The sequence below is a fragment of the Theropithecus gelada genome, chromosome X (assembly GCF_003255815.1).
Source record: "Theropithecus gelada isolate Dixy chromosome X, Tgel_1.0, whole genome shotgun sequence".
NCBI classification, from domain to species: Eukaryota; Metazoa; Chordata; class Mammalia; order Primates; family Cercopithecidae; genus Theropithecus; species Theropithecus gelada.
The window spans coordinates 47,029,442-47,052,283 of NC_037689.1; the positions used below are offsets into that span (position 1 = coordinate 47,029,442).

The following is a 22,842-nucleotide window of genomic DNA, read 5'->3' on the forward strand; positions in this document are numbered from 1 at the left end:
GGACACATGAACAGACATATATATTAATATATGGCCAAATAACTGGCTATTCCATGTATTGGAATGATCAGGTCAAGGTGTACCTCAAACCATTCCTTTCTTTCTCTCGTTGCATACACCTTTCCCTATCGTTGTCACATTTGCCTTAAGACAATCATCCTCATTAAAACACTAATGTCCTTGGGATTGGTCACTCTCTATCCATCTGAGCTTCACTGTGATGTGGGATAGGGGAGTGGGATGGGACATTCAGAGCACCAGGCTCTGAGGGTACAGTGGCTGTAGGAAAGCATTTGAGAACAGGAGTGGGATATGGAAGCAGATTCCAGTTGGTGCTTGCCTCCCTCAAAGTGTGGTCAGGACTGTCACAGAGTGGAGGGGAGGCCACTTTGTCCTGGTGGTACATGTTGGCTCTCAGCATGATTATTTCTCTGTCTCTTAGAATCTTGTCCTTCACCACATCTTTGGACATGGGTCTTCAGTTGTCCAAGCAGGGAATTGTACATGGAGTTGGCGGAGACCTCTGATCTAGCCCCTGCTGGCCTCACCAGCTTTGGCCAGTTTCATGCTCCCCTTTGCTCTCTGTGCTCCTACATCAGGGGTCTCGTTTCAAGATGGTACATTTTCTGTAAACTCAGAGCCCTTGCACATGCTGGTTTTTTTCTGCTTAGAATACTCTTCTCACACTCCTGGCCTACCTATGTTTTATCCTTCAGGCATTAGCTCAAATATCACTTCCTTAAGGAGACTTCACTGGCCTCTTCCAGATTAGGCTTGTGTCTCTACCATGTGCACTGTAGTACTTTGTCCTACATTTTCCCCCTTATATCCTCAGAGCTTAACACAGTGCTTAGCACATAGGATGTGTTACTATTTGCTGTTGAATAAGGAAGTGTTACGTGGATAGCAAGAGTTGAGAGGAGGGAGAAAGAAACTAACAATGGATTCATTTATTCACCTCTTCTCCATCCTGGTTAAAATTTATTCCTGGACCCCTAGGATGGAAGCCGTTTACAGAAAGGAAACTGCTACGGTTAGAAAAAGAAATAAAAATGTATCTTCACAGTTTATGTGAATTTCTTTACTTTCTTTCAAATTCTATGGCATGACAAGAATCTCTTATCCCATCAGCCTCAGGGGCTTAAATTGTTAGCTTGTGGCTCTGTGAAATGTATCTTCCCCATAAGCTCAGTTGCAAAATGGGTACTTTATAAATCTTAGAAATAAATACGCACTTTACCTTTTCTGTCTTAGTAGGTGGGAGCACCAAGAATTTCTGGGAATTTGAACATTTCTTTCACAATACTGTGCAGGAAGTGGTTTATCATTTTACTTTGCATTGATGTTCCTGGTAATAACATTCGCATACTTCAGATGGGTGTAATTGTTTAGCTGTCACCCTCAAACTTAGTCATACCATTGATCTGACATCAGAAAGTACTTATCCTATTGATCTAGTGTCAGATGGGTGGGATAATATTAATAATGGGCTTTGATTGACATCCTGAGTTGACAGATTATCAAGTCACATTTTCCCACAGCCAAACTGCTGACAGGCTTGGAACTTTTCCTTGCCTACACAGATCCCCTTGACCTTTAACTTCTTGTTACATGTGCTAAATCCAGTACTCATTTAATGGCACTGGGAATGCTCCCAGTTCAGCTTATTTCCAATGCACAGATGGAGAATCTAGAATGATCTAAACTTAGCTGAGAGCATCACACATAACAGGTAAACAACAAATATGTGTTGAATGGATGAATAAGTGAATTCAAATTTATGGCTTGTGTACTAAGAAAGGTGGTCAGGGTTGGTCAGGTGACACTGATCATGGGATCTCAGGCATTCAGAGGTAGATTGTCACAGCAGCTGGGACCAGCCTGCAACAGCCATGACAAATATTCCAGGTCAGCTGGGGCACTCACCAGAATAAGAAGGGTAGACAGGCCCTTATGTGGCTTGAAATCAGGGGTGTCTGGGGGGAATCCATGCTTGAGACTCCACCTTAGCCCTTTAATTCTGTGATTTAAGGACTTGTTCCATGCTGTGTTCCTGGACCGGTAGCATCAGCATTTCCAGGGAGCCTGTGGGAAATGTAAATTTTCTGCCTCCACCCTAGTTCTACTGAATCAGAATCTGCATGTCTAACAAGATCACCAGGTGATTCTCATTAAAGTTCGAGACGCTCTGGTTTAAGAGTTTCATCCCTCCTCAGATGCAAATGGTTTGAAGCAAAATCCTTCCTAGGACTGCAGGAGTTTAGATTCTAGGTCTTCGGTTCTTAACCTCCACATCCGACATTTAGAAGGTAAGAGTTCTTAGCTGTAAGCAACAGAAACATTCTAATAAGTGATTTATTAGAAAGGCTATTGCATAGCTCTCAGAATGACTGAGAAGGATGGGGAACCAGGCTGAGAAACTGAAACAAGGCTGCTAGTTAGCTAGGACCTCAGCCCAAACAACACCATAGAACCGGTTTGGTGGGGACATTGCTGCCACTGTCACTGAGGCCACTGATGTTACCGGGAGGCAGTAGGATGTTGTATTCTGAAGACAGCTTGTGAAGGCCTGTTGCCTGCCTCTCTTCCCATTCTGCATTCACTGATGTGTAGTCCATTTGGTAGCTTGAAATCAGCTGTGGTGGGAGTTTTTACACCCCGGAAATCAGCAAATGCTACAAATCAGGCTTTGTTTTTGAGAGTTGGTTTATCAGTACACCATTGCACTGAGTCCATTGCTGGTACCGCTGGCCTTGCTTGCCCTGGAAACCGGATGTTGCTGCTATAACTGATGTTAAGATGGATATTTACCTGTCTCCCGCAACCTCTTTGTTTTTGGTATTACTAGCCTGAGGAAACTGTCATGTGACCTGGGTCTAGATCAGTGTTTCCTATCTTTGGCTGCACAATGGAATTACCTGGAGAATTTAAAAAATTACTAATGTTTGGCTTCCAATCCCAGAAATTCAGACTTAATTTGTTTGGTGAGGGATTACTAAAATGCGGTTCCTGGACCAGCAGCATTACTCGGGAACTTGTTAGAAGTGTAAATTCTTGGGCCCCACTCCAGGCCTCCTGCATCAGAAACTCTAGAGGTGAGGTCCAGCGATTTGTGGCGTAGCAAGCGCCCCAGCGGGTTCTGATGGAGCTAAAGTCTGAGAACCACCAGTCTGGGGGTGAGGTTTGGGCATTTGGACTTTAAAAAATTCACAGGTCATTGACAAGTGCAGCCAGCATTGAAAACCAGACGGTTAATACTTTATGAAGGGGCTCTATGTGTCTGCCCTCACTTACAGGGATTGTGGCTGGTTAAAGCCAGTGCGCAGAGGCGTAGCCATAGGATGGTAGGCTGGGATTCAACAGGATCTGAGATCTGCATTTGTGGTGAAGATCAGTACATTCCAGTTTGGATTCTCAGAAGTCAAACCTGGGCCATCTAACGGAACTCTTGTAGGATTGTCAGTAGAGAACTGCTATTGGCAAGTGTTTCACCTAGTAGTTTCCAAACACTGCGACCCTCAGTTCAGAACCACCTGGGGTGCTGGTTAGAATGTAGATTCTCAGGTCCCACTTCATACTGAATCAGATTCTGGGGGATGGGATGGGTAGAGTCTGGACATCTATTAAACAAGTTCCCTACACCACACTTGGCAACACATTTTGAACCACTGAATTAGTCTGGGGAGGAGGAGGGATTGACAATTAATGATTTCAGTAAACCCAAGTGGGGCCTTTTTTGTCAGGGGCTGATTCTGTGGACTGCTCATAAAGTCTTGACAAAAATCAAAGCTGACTAGGTTCTAACTACTGAAAAGAGAGTAGGAAAGCTGGGAATTCTAGATGTACCTTTAACGTGTCCCTGGGTTTGAAAACAGTGAAAAGCTATACAAATGGGGACTCTTTTGGATCTGTTTCCTAAGTGCTTTTGACCTTATGTTAAGATAAGAGGGAAGAGAAATGTAAAGAAGCAACTTCATTTTTATTTCAAGTTTTCTTGGGTTCAGTATAATGTGTCATTAATGTTTAAATTCTGGCAACTTTTGGATAATAGTTAGAAACTGGTTGCAAGACTCATTGGAGAAGGTTGTATTGGGTAGATCTTATCACTGTTTTAAAATTAGCAATAATACAACTCTAATTTCGAAAGAATTGTGTGCTCTCTGAGAGTTTTGGGAGACAGGTATATTTATCCCCATTTCACAGCTAAGGAAGTCGAGAAAGTGAGTAAATTGTCTGTACTTTTAAGTGGTGAACCTGGGATATGAACGTAGGGTTTGTTTGTTTCAAAGAAATTTTAAGCTCGGAATTTCCTCTCTATGCATTTTTGTGGTTGAAAAAAAAAAATAACATTGGAAGTTTTTTTGTAGCGAGTTGGTGAAAAGCCACTACTGGAAGGAACAAAGGCAGGAGGTAGACAGTAAAAGCAAGTTGGGTGATCAGAAGGCCAAATGAGGTTATTTTGTTCTTACGTGGTTTAAGCAGAATCAATAAACCATCAGTGGCTGTGAAAGAGACAAGCTGACAGCTGAGGAAATAATCCTGGATGTAGTTTTAATGCTAACTGGCTCCTGGTCCCCAGAGGTGTAAAGTCCAAGAAAGTTTCAGGGTGAGTTAGATTGACTAAGGCCTGGAGAAGGGGATTATGTCTAGATTAAGCAGTGATTGGTCACGCTTGAAAGGTATGAAAAAATGAAGAAATTTAAAAAGCGAGGCTTTAAAGTTTGAAAAGTTTTATTTGACATATTGCTTTCTCTGTGAGGGAAGTAACACAAGTATGATTTTATTTTATAGAGAGGAAACTGAGGCTTAAGAAAGTTCTGGAATTTACCCAAGATCCTGGAGATGATAGAATAGCAGAGCTGACTAGAATCTTCTGACTCTTTCTCTTATACCACAGTACCTAAATATATGCCGGGATTTGTAAATCATAAAATCTTATTATGAACTATGTATTTCTTTTATATTAATTGGTACTAATAATGGTTAATACTTAGGCTTAGTGATTTAAAGAACTGCTTATTGATGCCTGGGTCCTAGCTAAGAAATACTGATTTAGTTGATCTGAGATGTGGCCTGGGACTTGGGACTTTTAAAAGGTGATCCTGATGTGCAATAAAGTAAGAACTACTGGACTGGAAAACTCTCCCTCTCTTGCTTTATTATCTTGCCCTTGCTCTCTTTTGGGAACATTTTTGGGAACATGAGGCCATAAACAAAGCACCCTCATTAATCTGTTAGCATAACAGCAGGCCAGGGAGTAGCCTGGCAAACACATGTAAATGGGAAACATAAATTCCGCACTCAGTCAAGTTTGGAGGTTAGCATCATCTTTCATTCATCCAGAGACCATCCCAAGCCTGTCCTAGCTAAAGACCTAATGCTGGCTAATTCCCGCCATCCTCAAAGGGGCTTTTATTTGTTCTTCTAATGTCGTGACAATTGAGACCTTGTCATGATGAGAGTCCTTAGTGGATAGAATAAGAAATTGTTCTTGAATTTTTATAAATATGTTTGTGCTTCATTCTCAGCACCTGCCAAACGGGATAACAACAACCTCTTAATGCTAGCGGGAAAGTTAGATGGGATAAGTTTTTATATAGCACCTAGAACGATTCCTGGCACAAAAAGTAGCTCTTTTCTAAGTGCTGGGTATTACAGCTAGTCCCCTTGCTTTATGTTCCTCATTAGACTTGAGGCTCAACTAAGGCATTCAGAAACCGAAACAGCCAGTCAAAACATGAGCTCTTACTCAGATGAGTGGTTAGTGTGCAAAAATATAAAGAAATCCCTGGTTTAACATATATAACATAAATATATATATTAACATATATACTAATTGCTTTTCTTTCCAGGAGAGATATCCAGATATTTGTTGAAATGACATTAGCCAGAGTTTAAGCTTACCCTCACATCCTCAATATGAATTTCACTTGCAGTCCAGATTTATAATAAAAAATAGTGGTAGGTAATTTTTTTTATTAATTTAGATGAGAATCAGTCAGGTAATTGAGCTATATAGACATACATTTAGAAGCGTAATGTTTGTGTTAACCTCTAATCCTTTCCCTTCCAGGATTTTTACTCCTTACTGGAATATCTGCTTACAGATGTCAAGGGATGTTTAGTTTCATTCTACTTTAGGTGCATTATTGTTAATTTTTTTGGGTGTTCTTTTTTCTTGGTGAAAAAGGGCTGTTTTAAATATGTGCTTTGAGTATTAAAATAAAACAGTTTTCATCTCCTAAAAGTAAGGGTAAAGAGAAAGCAAGAAATATTTCTTTTTTGACTTGCATGCTTTTCTCCTGAAACTCCATGCAGTAAATAAAGAACATTGGAACCAAAAAAAAAAAAAAAAAAAAAAAAAAAAAAAGACACCACTGCATCATGTCTTGTCACATTCTGCTCACCCCTACACCTAATTTCAAATGTAAATTGCACGGCATTTAGCGCTAATGAAAATACTCTAGTGAAGGAAATTGTTAAGATTTTCTGGTGCTCCCCTAGGGGTAATATTAAAAACCCCGTTACTAACATCTCACTCTGAGAAGACAAAAATGTGCACTGAGAATACAAAAGCCCTGTTGGCATCTAAATGTGGGCCAATTAATTTGCTGTTATTGACGTGTGGATTTATGAGGAGATGTAAAAGTAGGACCCAGGAAAGCTATTGAGATCCCCGTATTGCGGGACTTCTTGACCCTGGATTTTCAATGCTTGCCTAATCATGGCATTCTGCTTTCTATTTATTTATACAGTTGCTTCAATGAACAAATTAATAATTATACAGCACATTGACAAACATGCCGGGTAATATTTGCCAGATTTTAAATTAATTTAATTCAAGGGCCACTTCATTTACAGGATTCATCTGCACATCAGGCATCAGCCTTACCTCGTTGCTATTCATGCTATACCAAGATTTTTCATCATTTTCCCCCTTCTTTTCTTCTCTGCAGACAAAGACAGCACAACTTGCCATGCCAAATAAATAGACACTAACAGGCAGGTGGAAGACAGATAGATGATAGACAAATAGGAATATAGATAAATGCACAGATGACATAAATTTAGAAGGAAGGATAATAGCTGTTACTATGATATGTGGAAAACAATTAGATGCCACTAAAATCTTGTATTTGTTTTCTCTTTAGCTCCAATTTGCAATTTATCTTCTCTTGTTTTGCATCTACTAGCCTTCTTCACAATTTACAGACTGGAAATTCAAATGGATAGCTTATAGTTTCAGAAATGATCACTCTTCTTGGAAACAGAAAAACAACATGTAAAAATGGAACTTCATGGGCTTGGGAAGCCAGGGTTGCTTTATATATCAGTGAGGTTTGAGTGAAAGTGAATGACAAGATTGGATTGCATAGAAGGTGTCAGTTGCTTTTAGGAAAATCGCAATTGAAACATCGGACGTGATTGTACTTGGGTTTGTAAGAAAGAAAAAGGGTCTTAATTTACTTGTATTTTATCATATATACAGTGATGACTAAAGATGAAACTTTGGCCAATTGGAAGGAATAACACCAAGAAAATCACTGAATTAGTTTTCATGTATATGTCTTTTTTTTTTTTTGAGATGGAGTCTCGCTCTGTTGCCCAGGGTGGAGTGCAGTGGCATGATCTTGGCTCACTGCAACCTCCACCTCCTGGGTTCAAGCAATTCTCATGCCTCAGCCTCCCAAGTAGCTGGGATTACTAGTGCACACCACCATGCCTGGCTAAGTTTTGTATTTTTAGTAGAGACAGGGTGTCACTACGTTGGCCAGGTTGGTCTCCAACTCCTGACCTTAAAGTGATCCACCCGCCTTGGCCTCCCAAAGTGCTGGGATTACAGGCATGAGCCACCGTGCCTGGCCATATATGTCTTCATTACATATGTTGTTACTGATTTTTTTTTTTTTTGAGATGGAGTCTCACTCTGTCGCCCAGGCTGGAGTGCAGTGGCCGGATCTTGGCTCACTGCAAGCTCCGCCTCCCGGGTTCACGCCATTCTCCTGCCTCAGCCTCCCGAGTAGCTGGGACTACAGGCGCCCGCCACCTCGCCCGGCTAGTTTTTTGTATTTTTTAGTAGAGACGGGGTTTCACCATGTTAGCCAGGATGGTCTCGATCTCCTGACCTCGTGATCCACCTGTCTCGGCCTCCCAAAGTGCTGGGATTACAGGTTGTTACTGATTGAGACAGGGTTTCTGCCATTTAAAGCCTAGACCTCAAATATGTTATCTTATGTTCATGGACAGTAATGAAATCTAATGGAGTATTAAGTTAACTCAAACAAGAGAACCACAAACCAGACTCCAATGAGGAAGTTTGCAAATTATTTTTCATGCTGCTGGCATTGGGCATTAACTGGTCATAGTTGGCCTACAGGCTTTATAAATCAGTTGGCCATTCATTGTTAGGGGGAAACAAAAGTTTTCCTACATATTCTTCACAAATTGTTACATATCCTGGGTACGGATCAATATCTATCACAGGAGTATGCTATGATTGGTAACCGTTTTGAGTAAAACCATCACAGGATATGCTGTTTAATAATCTGCCACTGAAAATACAGACATAGATTAGTGTTGTGTGCATATGTGTGTGTGTACCACAATATCAAGAGATATTTACTTTTTCTCATGAATATGTTTATTCATTACAATTGATTTAGGTTATGTGTGTGAGCAGGGGATGGGGAATCCACGGGGTGATATTGATAATGATACATCTTTTCTCTTGGGGGAGAGAAGTATCAAAGCTAGCATTATATTACAGAATCAGAGAACACTCTGCATATGTGCATAGTGTTTGTCTATCTTGAGTAAATTATTCTTAGAATACCGTATTTCCATTTTCTAAACAGAGAAGGATATTTAGGCACAATGCTATAAGGTGGCTCTTTTTTTTTTTAAATGGAGCAACCATTTAGAGAAAATCAGGCAAAGACTAGGCAGATAATTTTAGTGCAAGCAGGCTTTTGCTTCAGTACCCGAGATAATTGTCTCAATCTCCTTTTTACTCTGCAGGGTCACAGATGTCAAAAGGTATTCCCACATGCAAGTGGAAATTGTGCAATACATGGTTTAGAAATTATGTGTCTTTTACTAAAAAAAAAAATCAGGTGGACCTATATGCCATAATAATTACAAAAATTATACTAGCATTTATTTGGTTATATTAATATGTGATTTGTATTAACTAGTTTTACTAATTACCTAATTACTGCCTGCTAGGGTAATTACTTATCTTGATTAAATGAATGTTGAAAGGTGAACTCATAGTTATACATTTGGTAATCATTTTTCTATCAAGAATAATAATACTGAGGGCAGATGCTCAATCCATTTAATACTCTGATTGATTGTCGAGCCAGAAGGACATTATAAGGTGTAGTTCATAAAACTAGTGTAACTAAACAGAAGATTGAAGCAAATAGGTATGCATCAGAAGCACTTAGTGATATTCCCTTGATAAAAAGGAGCATTAAAATGGATGGCTTGAAAGTCACTTTTAAAAAGGTATAGTGGAAAAGCCAAGATTTTGGCACCAGATGGAGTTGAGTTTGAATCTTAGCTTCCTACAGCTTGAGGAAAGCAACCTGACCTCTTTAAGCCTCATGTTCCTATTCTGTATAGTGCAGATATCGCATTTAATGTCAACTTCTAGTATTGTTGTGAGGAGTGAATTAAACAATGTGTGTAAAGCATCTGGAACTGAGGAAGCCTCTTTTAAATCTACTGTGTTCTACTCTAAGTAAGATTTGGGTTTCATCATCTTGATATATTGTTTGACTATTGATAATAAATCAAGTTTTGAAATAGAAGTTATTAGAATGACTGGTAATGTGAAGAAGAGAGGATTCTCATTAGAATAAGTGTGCCTTAACTGCTTACCTCTACTATCACCAACCCTAAAATGTCCTGGTTATAGAAGACAAGCATACACTTCCACATAAGCATCACCTGTGTGAATATAAACATCCTGAAAGTCGAAACTTGGTCCCTTTTAACTCTATATCTTCAGAACTTACACACCCAGTACAGTCTGCTTAAAGAATATTTGTTCATTGGATAAAGGAATTAACAGATGAGTATCTGTCTAGATGTTTATGTAGTAAATGCATCATATCCTTTGTGTTTTCCATGGCTCTGAAGTTCATTTTGCATTCACAGAGTTCATCTGTGTTCCTGGGATAATAAGGCATTATCTCTGTGGGCATTATCTCTGACATTTTGCATGTCAGTGACTGCATGAATTGGTGTGGTTTACATTGAACCATTCTTATCAATGTAATGTTCAATAATGAAATACATCTTGTCTCCCTCCTGTCACCACAGGTATGCAATTTATTTTGCATTCTGGTTCCCTACTGTTCCCAGTCTGCTGCTGCAGGCCGGCATGGCTGATCCTGAGACCACGCCAGAAACAGGGACCCACTCATCCCAGAGGGGAGGTTGGGTGAATCTTTCTTAGTTGGTGCAAGGGCTCTCTCTTCCCACATTGAAGTGCTAGCTGTGGGGATTCAAAGGAGAGTAAGACAAAATCACTCCTTAAAAGAGTCCAATGGACAAGACAAACAACCAAATGAGTGATTGCAACAATGCGATAAATGTTCATGAGAACTATTCAAGCACAGAAGAGGACCTTGCCCAACACTTCCTGAGATAACCTATTAGGAGGCATGCAGGCAACCTTTGAATGTCTTGTAAAGTGAAGAGCTTACTGGGTGGACAAGAGGGAAGGGCTAGTCCAACAAGTATCCTTGAGAGAGTCTGTACCATTTAGTACACTCCCTGCCAGCCCTCTCAAAGGTGTAGATCACAAGAAAAAGGTAGAGAGTGTGAGCATCAATAACTGCAAGTAACACATGCATGGAGATGGTGTGAAGTTGAGTGTGAATACTACCACCAGTGGTCATGGTGCACTGACAATTGCAGATACCACCATTCACCCTGATGGATGGAAATTGGAATAAAACACAAGTGGCGGGGAGTGATTACTTGGACAATTTGTTTTATGAATGAATTTTTTCTTTTATGAAGCAATTGTTTTATATAGCAAGATGTTCCTTAGTGCATTTGGTGGGAATAGGGTTGCATGTGACATTTCAGTGACGCACTGAGATTCTATAGAGAGGTGTGCCTACACAGTTCTTGAATTCTTGTTTCACAAAAGGTCACAGAGGTCCCTCAGTCCATAGGTCAGAAACACTGGTGGCTATTAGTTTCTCACTTAGCCTACTGAACTGTACTCAGTCTTTGCTTCCAGCTCTCACACAGACAAACAAATAAATAAACAGAATGGGATCTTGCATTTTATGCAACACAAGCAGAGGGTGAAGAATTATTTTATTCTTTTTTTTTTTCAAGAGCTTTTAGGTAAGATTCCAATCATTTCTAATACCATTTAAAAGCCCTTTAAGGAGCAGCCTTCTCTCCCAGTAATTGACAGCCAAGACAACACCATGGGGGAAAGGAGGTGGAGAGGGACTGAGGTGTAGATGTACTTGACTGAAAAACCTTTAAATTATGTTGTCAAAAAATTACAGCAACACCATTTTAAATGCTTTTCCTCCTATAATGCCCTTTCCTCCAATCCTAATATCTCTACTTTTGTTTGCTTTGTGTGATCCACCTACAAGATAAGGTTATGTTGTGTTTTGGGGGGTCAATTCTTACAATGTCAAACAGAGATCCCAACACTCCAGGCAGAGAATATTGGCTGCTAGTATAAGAGATATTGTGTGGATTCCTGTTAACTATTTACCTGCCTTCAGGAATTCGCCTCTGACTGTACTGAGTTGTTATTATGTGCTGAAAGTACCTTGAGCTTATAAAGTAGTCCTGATTTGAATTCTCCAGTAATGCTTTCCTTGGGGATTCACTCTGAAAATCTGAGGAAGTAAGAGAAATAGGCAAAGTAAGGCAGGAGGGGCTTCGAAACTCACTGCATTTAGAGACGATCGGACAGTAGCTGAGAAGTCAAGGCACTTCTTGGTCTAGAATGAGCATCCCCATAGCGAGATTTCAAACAGAGGCCATTTACACACTCAGCACGTGAGCAGAAATGTTGCCATCAGTAAATAGGACCTTCAAGTCAAAGCATTAGGAGCAGGAAGGACCTAAGAGGATGAGGATGCTGCCACCTGGTTTCTCACATCCTTAGAGACCCCGAGATGCAGATTCTCTTAGGGGCTGGTGAGTCCTATGGACTTAGTGTCAACCTCAGAGGTTCTCGGGCTAAGGTTGCTGCATTTGTCCATCTGTTCATCCATTTACTCATGAAACTTTGAGTATCTACAATGTATCAGGCTTTGTGCTAGGTACTAAGTGCTCTGTGTTTTAGAGCCTTGTGTTTTATAATGTAGACATTCAAGGGTATCACATACTTGTTTGTTGCCAGTAGAAATTCAGGACTTCCAGTCTCAGTCAATCCCTTAATGCCTCTTGTCATTCCTTTGACTTATTGGTGAACTCTTCTCTGAGAGTTATTTCAACTCTTCTTCACTCTCTTTGAGCCTACTCTTAATCTCTGAGCTTGCACATTTTGGCAAACTATCATAAAATTAATCCTTCCCTCCTATATCCTTGAGAAAATCGAGGCCGAGAGGTTTGTGACAGAAACTAGTTAGTTATTCACCAAAACATTTCTTGTTTCCTACTGGAAATACTTTCTCAACTTCACTTGCAGTCTGGTGTGGCCATATGACTGAATTCCAGCTAGTGTAATGTGGGCAGAAGTGATGTATTTCATTGCCAACCCTGGTTAATAAAAACCATTCTAAGCTTGATCCTCCATTCTTTCTCCCATCTTCCCGTGGAATAGAGAGAACTCTTGAGAACTCAGAGAAGGGCAAAGCCATAAAATGGAAAAAGCCTAGGTGCCTGAGTCACTACTTGGAGGAGGGCCGACTGTATGGACACCTGTACTGGATGTTGTGGAGGGGGAAGTAAACATTGTCTAGCCACTGAAATTTTGGGATTGTTTGTTGCAGCACATATCCTACTCTGACTAACTCAAGATAATGACCTCACTCAACTTTCCCCTACATATCCTACTAGTTCACTTTATTTTTCCTGTCTTTCCCTGCACTAGAATTCGAACTCCACAGGGGCAAACATTTCTATTTGTTTTGTTCACTGGTATATCATAAGCACTTAAAATGGTGCCTGGCATATAGTGGGTGCCCAATAAGTATTTGCTGAATGAGTGAATATGTTCAAGAATGTGGCTGCTTCTTCGTAAGTCTACTTCTGTCTTCTCTGGGTCTTCCCATTGTCAAATATTCTTTCACTGTGTCATGTTTTTTTTTATTTCTCCCTTTCTATTGCCTATATTCCCTCAGCACTTGGTCTGTTCCATCCTAAAAACATTCTCCCTGGACCTCATATCTTTTTCTTAGCAGTTACTCTATATATCTGTCCCTCCCTCTATGTGTGCTAATTTTTTAAAAAGTCTGCAATAGGCTGGGAGTGGTGGCTTACACCCGTAATCCCAGCACTTTGGGAGGCCAAGGTGGGCAGATCACCTGAGGTCAGGAGTTTGAGACCAGCCTGGCCAGCATGGTGAAACCCTGTCTCTACTAAAAATACAAAAATTAGCCAGGCGTGGTGGTGGGTGCCTGTAATCCCAGCTACTCGGGAGGCTGCGGCAGGAGAATGATTTGAACCGGGGAGGTGGAGGTTGCAGTGAGCCGAGATCACACCACTACACTCCAGTCTGGGTGACAGTGAGACCCCATCTCAAAAAAAAAAAAAAAAAAAAAAAAAAAAAAAGGCTGCCATAACTGTCTCTACCTCCCCATCTCCTAGTCACTTTGTAAGATACTGCGCCTCACTGAAACTGTTCCTGAGGGGGCCAGACTAGGTCATTTGCTTGTTTGCTCTCAAATCCATTCTTTGCTTTCTCTTGTTCAACTCTATTTTGCAGGGAACACTGCCATTGTCCGCTGGCTTCCAGGTAGGTTCAACTATGGGGTGCACTAGCAGAAGATTGGAGGGGAGGAGGAGGAGGGAAGCCAGGGTATTTCTCCCTTTCTGTCCTACTTTTTTGTTACCTTTGGCCATGGCTGTGTCTTCTCTTTGGCTACAGCCCCCTCACAAAGCCCTTTTTTTTTTTTTTTTTTTTTTGAGACGGAGTCTCGCTCTGTCGCCCAGGCTGGAGTGCAGTGGCCGGATCTCAGCTCACTGCAAGCTCCGCCTCCCAGGTCTACGCCATTCTCCTGCCTCAGCCTCCCGAGTAGCTGGGACTACAGGCGCCCGCCACCTCGCCCGGCTAGTTTTTTGTATTTTTTTAGTAGAGACGGGGTTTCACCGTGTTAGCCAGGCTAGTCTTGATCTCCTGACCTCGTGATCCGCCCGTCTCGGCCTCCACAAAGCCCTTTCTGTGGTATCAGTTACTGTAGGACAATCCCACAGCACTCTAACTTTAGCTGGGGTGACCCCAGATCTGGACCAAGGTAACATCACTCCTCTCATGGTCCTGCAGCCCTAGGGATAATGGTAGCTTCTTGCTGTTAATAATCTCTGGATTGGTTTATCATTCCCTATTTGGCTTTTCAGCTTTTCCATCACTGGTGTAACTGCTTCCCTGTATCGTATTTTCTTTGTTTGAAATACCTGGTACCGTGGACTGAATTGTGTGTCCCCACCCCAGATTTATATGTTGAATCCCTAACCCCCAATGTGATGGTATTTAGAGATGGAGACTTTGGGAGGTAATTAGGTTAGATGAGGTCATGAGGGTGGGGCCTTCATGAGTAAATTAGTACCCTTATATGAAGAGACACTAGAGAGCTTGCTTCTCTCTCTCTTTTTGCCATGTGAGGACACAATAAGAAGGTGGCCATCTGCAAGTCAGAAATAGAAGCGCTCGTGCTGTTACCCTGATATCAGACTTCCAGCCTTTGGAACTTTGAGAAGATAAATTTCTGTTGTTGAAGCCACCCATTCTGTGGTATTTTGTTGTGACAGCATGAGGTGGCTTCTCTTTTCCTGATTAGACCTTGACTGATATAGTCATCAATAATTTTCAATTCTTACTTACTTTATTTTACTACATTTAACCTTGTTGAAAACTGCTTTTAACCTTAGTAAACTTTCTTTCTCTGGTTCATATGTTGTCACTCTCTCTTGGTTCTTCTCCTACCTGTCGGACAATTCTTTCTCAGGTTTTCTCTAGCTAATTTTCTTTCACCTTCTCTTAAATATTCTTTGGATTTTAACCTTCTCACTTTACATGTTCTCCTTGGGCTACCTCATCAGATTCAATGGTGTTAATCAAGTGATTCTCAAATCTGAGCTTCAGTTCAGATCTCTCTTCTGAGTTCTAGAACTATTTATTCAACTATCTTCTAGATATCTCTGCCTGGATGTTGGATTCGGCATATGAAAAATGCTCATTAATCTGTCCCCCAAACCTTCACTACTTGTGTTTCCTTTCCTTGTGAATGAAGTCTAACAAAAGTCAGGAATCTAAAAGTTATACGTGGCTCCTGATTCTCCTACCTGACCCAACTGTGTTTTAATGGGTCTTTACTTCTAACAGTGTCACTCAAGCCTTTTCCTTGTTCTATATCCCCATCACTAATGATTTAGTTCAAATACACAGCTTCTCTTTCATTTACTATGGCACGAAACTCTGTTTTGTTCTCTCTGCTTCTACTTTTGCCTCACCTCTCCATCCATGTTCCATGTCGCCACCAGATTGATTTTTTTTTTTTTTTTTTTTGATACGGAGTCTCGCTCTGTTGCCCAGGCTGGAGTGCAGTGGCTGGATCTCAGCTCACTGCAAGCCCTGCCTCCCGGGTTCACACCATTCTCCTGCCTCAGCCTCCCGAGTAGCTGGGAGTACAGGCGCCTGCCACCTCGCCCGGCTAATTTTTTTTGTATTTTAGTAGAGACGGGGTTTCACCGTGTTAGCCAGGATGGTCTCGATCTCCTGACCTCGTGATCTGCCCGTCTCGGCCTCCCAAAGTGCTGGGATTACAGGCTTGAGCCACCGCACCCGGCCTGATTTTTTTTAAAAAACAAATCTGATCGTGTTATTTCTTTGTACAAAACAATTCAAAGGTTTCCCACTACCTCATGAATAAACTCATGTGTGGCAAAGTTTTTCAGTGCTAGTATTTCTTGGTTACTGGAACTATAAATATCTCCCGCCACCTCCTTTAACGATGAGAGTGTGGAGGGGGCTCTGTGGCATGCATTTAGCTTTTCGCATCTTGTGGATCTGTTTTCCTCTAAGTCCTTGGAGTTTTTTTTTTTCATTCAGCCAAATGATGGATGGGAAAAGAGGGGTGAGGGTTGAGCGTGAGAGGGTTTTTAATGGGCCAGGTTTGGAAGTGGTGCACATCACTTCAGCTTACATTCAGAACTCAGTCATGTGGCAACATCTAACAGCAATCTGCAAGGGAAGCTTAACATTTGAGCCTGGCCATGTTCCCCCAAAGAAGAGGAACACTGGTGGTTTCTGCCACAATGTGCAAAAGAGAAACAATCTTTGCCACTTCATCCTTTAAAAACTAGTTCAGGAGTCACTTCTCCCAACCTTTGCAGCTTGAACTTGGAACTTTCATCCTTGTAGCCCCACTATATTTTATTTTCCTCAATTGTGGTACTTACCATGCTCTGTTTCACTTATTTCTTTACATGAGTGGCAGTGGGGAACTTGAGTGTGTGACTTGAGGATAGGAACAATGTCTTACTCTTTATAGTATCCTAGGCATCTAACACAGTGCCTGGACCATAGTTGATGTTAAAAAAATTCCTTGAATTAATTATTAAATCAATTAATTATAATTTGTTTGAAAAATATTTTTGATTTGCTTCAATGGTAGATATCTTTCTTAATGAATGCATCTGGCTAATTTCCATCAAGTCTCTGTTAATTTAATTTTGTTCTCATATTAAGTCCTCCATAGCCCATCAAGATAATATGATTCTCCCCACCTTAGATCACTCAATAATTAGGTTTTGGGGCTAAAGGGCAAATGCAAACACATTTTATCATTCAGGCAAGGAAACAGCCATTAATAAAGGCAGCTGTTGTCAGTTGAGTAAGGAAGGCACTGGGTTCAAAGGAGGCATCAGCACAAGCACAGTTGTGAGTGGAGATCAACACTGATGGATCAGGCCTTATCTGGTTCCTGGTTCACACAGCCTGCACAGTGGCCACCATGAGGCCAATGGGAATGGCAGCTGGAGGAAATAATCAGTGATTCTGCCTGGGTCACAAGTACTGTGGGTACTTTGTAAGAGTGATTCATCTAGTGCTCTTCAAAGGACCTTCTCTTGTATTCTGAGCTAGGGGCACATAGCTTAATGTAGAGAATTAAATTGTTCTCTAATTGCTCAGTGTGCATAATCTTTTCCAGGCTGAAAGGTTGGAAGCATGTCTATAAAATGTGTTCATAAAATGTTTGCCTTTTAAAAACTTTGGCCGTTTAGCCTGATAGACACTTAGGGCACAAAGGGACATTAGAAATAGTTTGGTCCAATGATCTTCAACTTCTGACATCCAGGATCCTGCAGAAGTGTGTTAAGGGGCTGGGATGGCAGGAAGGGAGGGATGGGGATGGTGGTGGTAGGTAGGTCTGGCCTGCCTGTTCAGATTTAGCCATAGCAGCTGCCTCTTGTTCATTTTGCTGTATTAGGGTTTTGGAAACTCTTTTTGGGAAAAAAAAAGCACTTCATTGCTAAAAGTATGTGAAAACCTACTGATTTTATAATCCCAGATTTTACAGATAAGGAAAGTGAGGATGAATGAGTTAAAGTCACATAGCTAGTTAGTGATAGAGTGTGGTGGAAATCAGATTCTCTATTTCCTCTGACCAGACCAGTGACTTTCCACGGAGGTACAATGAGTCTCTGTGTCTAACTGACATTTAGAAGCAAATGAATTTGCTTTAGGATGACTGTACTACACATTTGTATACAATATATTCTTTTTTATCACTTGATAAATCATTTATTTGTAAGTCAATACCTGTGTACTATACAGAATCTAAGAACTTAGACAATTTTAATAACCCATAAGCGTGTTGATTCCATTTGCAGATTTAAATTTTGTATAAATAGCAGTCATTGCATACGTATCTTAAGTGTACTTTGCTTATAATCACAGTTACGCTACTGATACTCCTCAGAAAAAAACAGATTCTGCTTGGTTTTAGCTGAAGCCTTATCAACTCCAAATAACACTTTGAGGACCTCTAAAGGTAAAGTACGAATCCTTTTGGCCATTTGTTTCCTAAGTCAGAGTGTGTGTGAGTGTGTGTGTGTGTGTGTGTATGTGTGTTTTGAAGCAACAATGTAATAATGTACCATTAGTAAAGCTGCTGTGCAAAATTATCCCTCAGGCCTATTCTAAGCTTACAGTTCAGTTGATTTTATTGTCCTCACCTAAGTATATACAATTCACAGATGGGAGAAAAACACTAAATCAAGATGATTATTTTCACTATTTTGCTTAAGATTCATATTTAAATATAAATAAAGAAGTTAATCTACACAGTTTGAGAGATACTTTTTACATTAGAAATGTTTTTTAAAATTTTAAACTGATAAATAATTGTAAATATGGCATATGTACTGTTTCACATACAATGTACACAATATTTTCTTATTTCAGATCGTGGGCAAATAACACATGCAATTCTAGAAAAAAGAAAAATTATACCCAATGATGAGCAGAATTTAATTCCTTAGCAGCCATGAGAGGAACATTTGATTTGCTTTTAAATGCCCCTTATAGATTGCATCGAACACCCTAAGCTACAAAACTTGAAGAAGACGATGACTAGAACTTGACGAAGCCCCGCTGCTTCTCTGTCTCCCATTATGGAGAGTATGGCTGTGTTCAATAAATGCCCATTTACTGCACCCAGAAATCAATTAAGAATAATAAGCAAGTTTGCAGACGCCAGGGACCAAAGGAGGGGGATGTCATTCTGCCTTTGTCCCTTCTGTTGTCAGAAAAGTGTTTCCTTCAGCAATTAGCCACAAGGTGGCCGCAGCTCATCCCTTCACCTGCGCAGAAACGCTTCTGCTGCTCCCCACCCCTTTTGACATGAGGGGAATTTTAAGTACATTAAGCAGTGTTTTTGGAAGACAAGAATACGTATGATTTCATCTTTAATCAGTGAATTTATGTTTTTTTATGAAATTGCTGAATGAAAAGCAACGAATAATATTTTCAGCTAAAAACGGATATAGCAAGACTTGCTTTAAAAAAAAAAAGCTCACAGGCAGTTTTACTGGCTGTTTTGTTTTTTTAATCTTGAAATGAGAAGAGGAGATGATACTGATATCTTAAGAGAGATCATATACACTATGAAACGTGTGTTTTTTTCTTTTGGCAAACGGATGCTCCACCATGGTATTTCTCAAGTGGTTGTTCTGAAACTCTAAATCTCTACAGACCTTTATTTCAGTCTGCTTAGGGTAATGGTAGAAATGTAGGCACTGGTATCCAGTGGACATAGGTGCAAAATATGGCTCATAAAAACCAGCACTGAAGCATTATTTAACCTTGTTGAGCTGCCTCAGTTTTGTGGTCTGTGAAATGGCATGAGAATTCTTCGTTACAGCCTTGTTTTAGTAATAAATTGATGATACATATGAAAGCTTGTAGCATACTGCTTGGCACCTCACAGCCATTTAATAACTGAGTTCCTCCTCCTTTTAAGTACACAGCAGCAATTTGAGGTTGAGGTCTGGTTTTTTAACTAAAAGTATGCTCTTTAAGGCCTAGATTAAATAAATCACAGTGTATATGAAAATAAGACCCAAGAAAGCTAGACCCTTTGGGCTTTTCTTTCATGTCTGCTCAGGTATTAAGGCCCTATGTGGATAGCAATATATAACAACTTAATTTCAGCTCCTTCCCATTGGATAAATGAAATCACAGCTAAAGGTGCAAAAAAAGAGTAACAATTGATGTGGAAAAAACTGAATAATTTTTCTACAGAAAAAGCCAACCAAGACTGGGTGTGGGGAATGTGGGTGGGGAAGGAGTGTCTACCAGACAGCAGATGGCCGGGTATCATTGTCACCAAAATTCATGTTTGGGTGCTGACTGAAGAGTCAACACAAGAAGATGGCTTCTAAAAGTAGGACACATTTCTGTTGAAGGGAATAATGTTAGGTTGAGCCCATGAAATGGCCATTTTGAAGGCCAAAATCCATCAAATGTTGGCAATTTCAAATGATTCAGCCTAACATTTTGTCCATTAGGAAGACAAACATTGGAACAAGTTGCTACAGGGATGCTGTGGGGGCTTTTATTTGTGAATATATTTGATAAGAGTCTATAGAATTATTTGCCCTGGGTGATGTAGACATTGAGTTTCCTGAAAGCAGGGGGTGGGTGAGATAATCCGTCAGGGTTAATTTACCTGTCTCCTTGAGGAGAACAAGCTCTGTTCTTCTAGGATGCTAATGGAAACTGTGGGTAGAATCTGGGCCTTATGGAAATCCATCACTATTTTCCTTCTGTGCTGTTTGTTGAGAGGGCATTTCATTGGATCAGGGTTTCTTAATCCTGGTGCTAATGACATGAGGGCTGGATAACTCTTTGTTGGTGGGCTGTCATGTGCATTATAGGATGTTCAACAGCATCCTTGACCTTGGCCCACCGGATGCCAGTAGCACTCTTCTGCTGTATTGTAAAACCCAAAAATGTCTCCAAAAATTGTCAGGTGTCCCCTGGGGTGCAAAATCAACCCCAGTTGAGAACCACTGCTCTAGATAGCAGTCCTGAACATGAGAATTTGTCTAATCAGTTTTGGAAAAACTGTAAGACTTGATCCTCCACCTGCCCTATCTCTGTTTCCTGCTCTGGCATCCGCCCCTTGGCTACTTTTGGGCATTTTTATTGAGGCAACATGCTTATAGATTCCAAAATGCTTGGAGGTTCTCCCAGCCTCTTTAAGGAATGCTAGCTTAAGCTTTTTGGAAAACTTAAATTTCCAGTGGTGAATCTGGTTACCATCATTGTCATCATTGCCATCTATTAAATATAGCATCCTGAGGTTCTGGGACAAGGTATTATTGCTTGTTCCTGCTTTTCATCTGTGCAGTGTGAACCTGCTCAATCAAGTCACTACTGTACCATTTAGTGGTGGAGCATCTCCTTTAGCTGTACTCATAAAGGCCTCATGCACATGCATAGAACTGGGAGGGAATCTGCTTGTATGTTGCATATCACAGGTCCTGTGGTGTTCCACACCACACAGATCCTGTGGTACACAGATCCTGTGGTGTTCTTGGACAATTTAAATGTCTAGTTTCTATCTTGGAAGTTTAAACTTTTCTGAGTGTTCCCTCTCACTCACTGGCCCAAGTGGACTTAGGTTATGTAGACACTGAAATGACCCTATTGCTGAGCCCTGGGAGGGGGAGGGTCATGTGCTCCCAAGCAATTGAAAGCCTTTTTTTTTTTTTTTCCTTTTAAGCCTAGCAAGCAGTTTAGATGGACTACATTCCTCATTCCAGCTGAGGAGAGATCTCCCAAGGAGAAGGGAGTGCTAAGGGAGAGCAAGACCCCACAGCCTTCCAAAGATCCCCTATGGTCCAAAGTCCTTTGACCACCTCAGTCAGCTGCTTTGTTTTCTGGTGGGAGTGGAGGGACAAGGTGAGAGGCGCCAGGGGTAGTCATGAACACCAGTGGGTTCTGCCCTGGGTAGCTCCCCACCTTCTTTAAGAGCTCCAGCAGTCTCAACTGGGAAGACCCAGGGCTCCTGCTCTTTTCTCTAGTCCCTGGAAGATGAGGTCCAGCTAAGGTAGAGTAAGCAGTCAGTGACCAGGCAGTAGGATGGGATCTTGTATTCTTCGAAAGATGGCTGGGAAATTCTTCCCTCCATTACGTAGAATTCTTCCCCTCCTCAGTTGAGGTACCTAGATGTCCCACAATGGGGTCTTAACTCAGGTCCTCAGAGGTACATGCTCAAACAGCGGATGCTCTTCAAAATGAGTGCACATCCAGTCGTGTAGCTCCAGCACATAGGTTATGGTATATACCAGTCCCCCAACTCTCAGCACATAGGCACATTTTGCTAGCAGGGTGGGACTGATAATTTGCCACTTGTGCTTTGTCTGCTTGAAATGTGGGTTGGGGAAGAGGAAGAACATCTTTGTCAGCTGGCCCTTGTAGAAGTTAGGAAGGTGCTTCATGGCATTGCTATAGAGACAGGCAATGTTCTGGAAGCCACCTCCAGGAGCTGCACGTAGGGCCCGAATCCAGTCTTGTACATAGTCTGAGACCTTCACCCAGATCTCCAGACCCAGAATCAGTGTGTCTGGGAACAGCGGTGATAGTTCCACTAACAGGCCACCATAGCCACAGCCTGTGTCTGCAAACTCCGCTTGGGCCTGAGCTCTCTTTTCTCTCTTACCCTTTGGGTCATCGTGGCTCTGATTTTGAGTGAGTGGAGCGAAGAACTCTGGGTATAGCTCAGATAAGTCCATCTCCTCTGGCTTCACAGGATAGCGCAGTGTGTGGTCCGCCATAGGGTTGGAGCCAGCACGTTACCTGTAGTAGTGCTTCTGGGGCTGCGGGGCCTCTGCTCTGGCCACATTCCAAGTCTTGGCTGCCATGATCCCAGTCCCGGGTTTCTCTACCTGAAAGCCTCTTTTATTGTCCCTCTCAGCTGGAGATCCTTATTCACCTTCCAGGTTCAGGAGAAGATGGTCTCAGAGTAGCTGAGGGACTATGTGGCTTAGAGTTGTTGGAGGGATATCTAGACCTCTTGGGACATCTGCCTGTGTATACTGGGGCCTGAGGGAGGTCCGTGGGTCAAGTAAGGCAGTGACCCTGTGGTGACTGCTGCTACCATGAATAGAAGAAAGTGC

General features: G+C 41.4%; 1 pseudogene across 1 annotated transcript; it reads right to left on the bottom strand.

Annotated features, from left to right (window-relative positions):
• Positions 1-21,701: 21,701 nt before the first annotated feature.
• Positions 21,702-22,616, bottom strand: LOC112615880 (annotated as a pseudogene). Its single transcript, XR_003117496.1, has one exon. The product of XR_003117496.1 is annotated as a tRNA (guanine-N(7)-)-methyltransferase pseudogene (transcript).
• Positions 22,617-22,842: the final 226 nt, after the last annotated feature.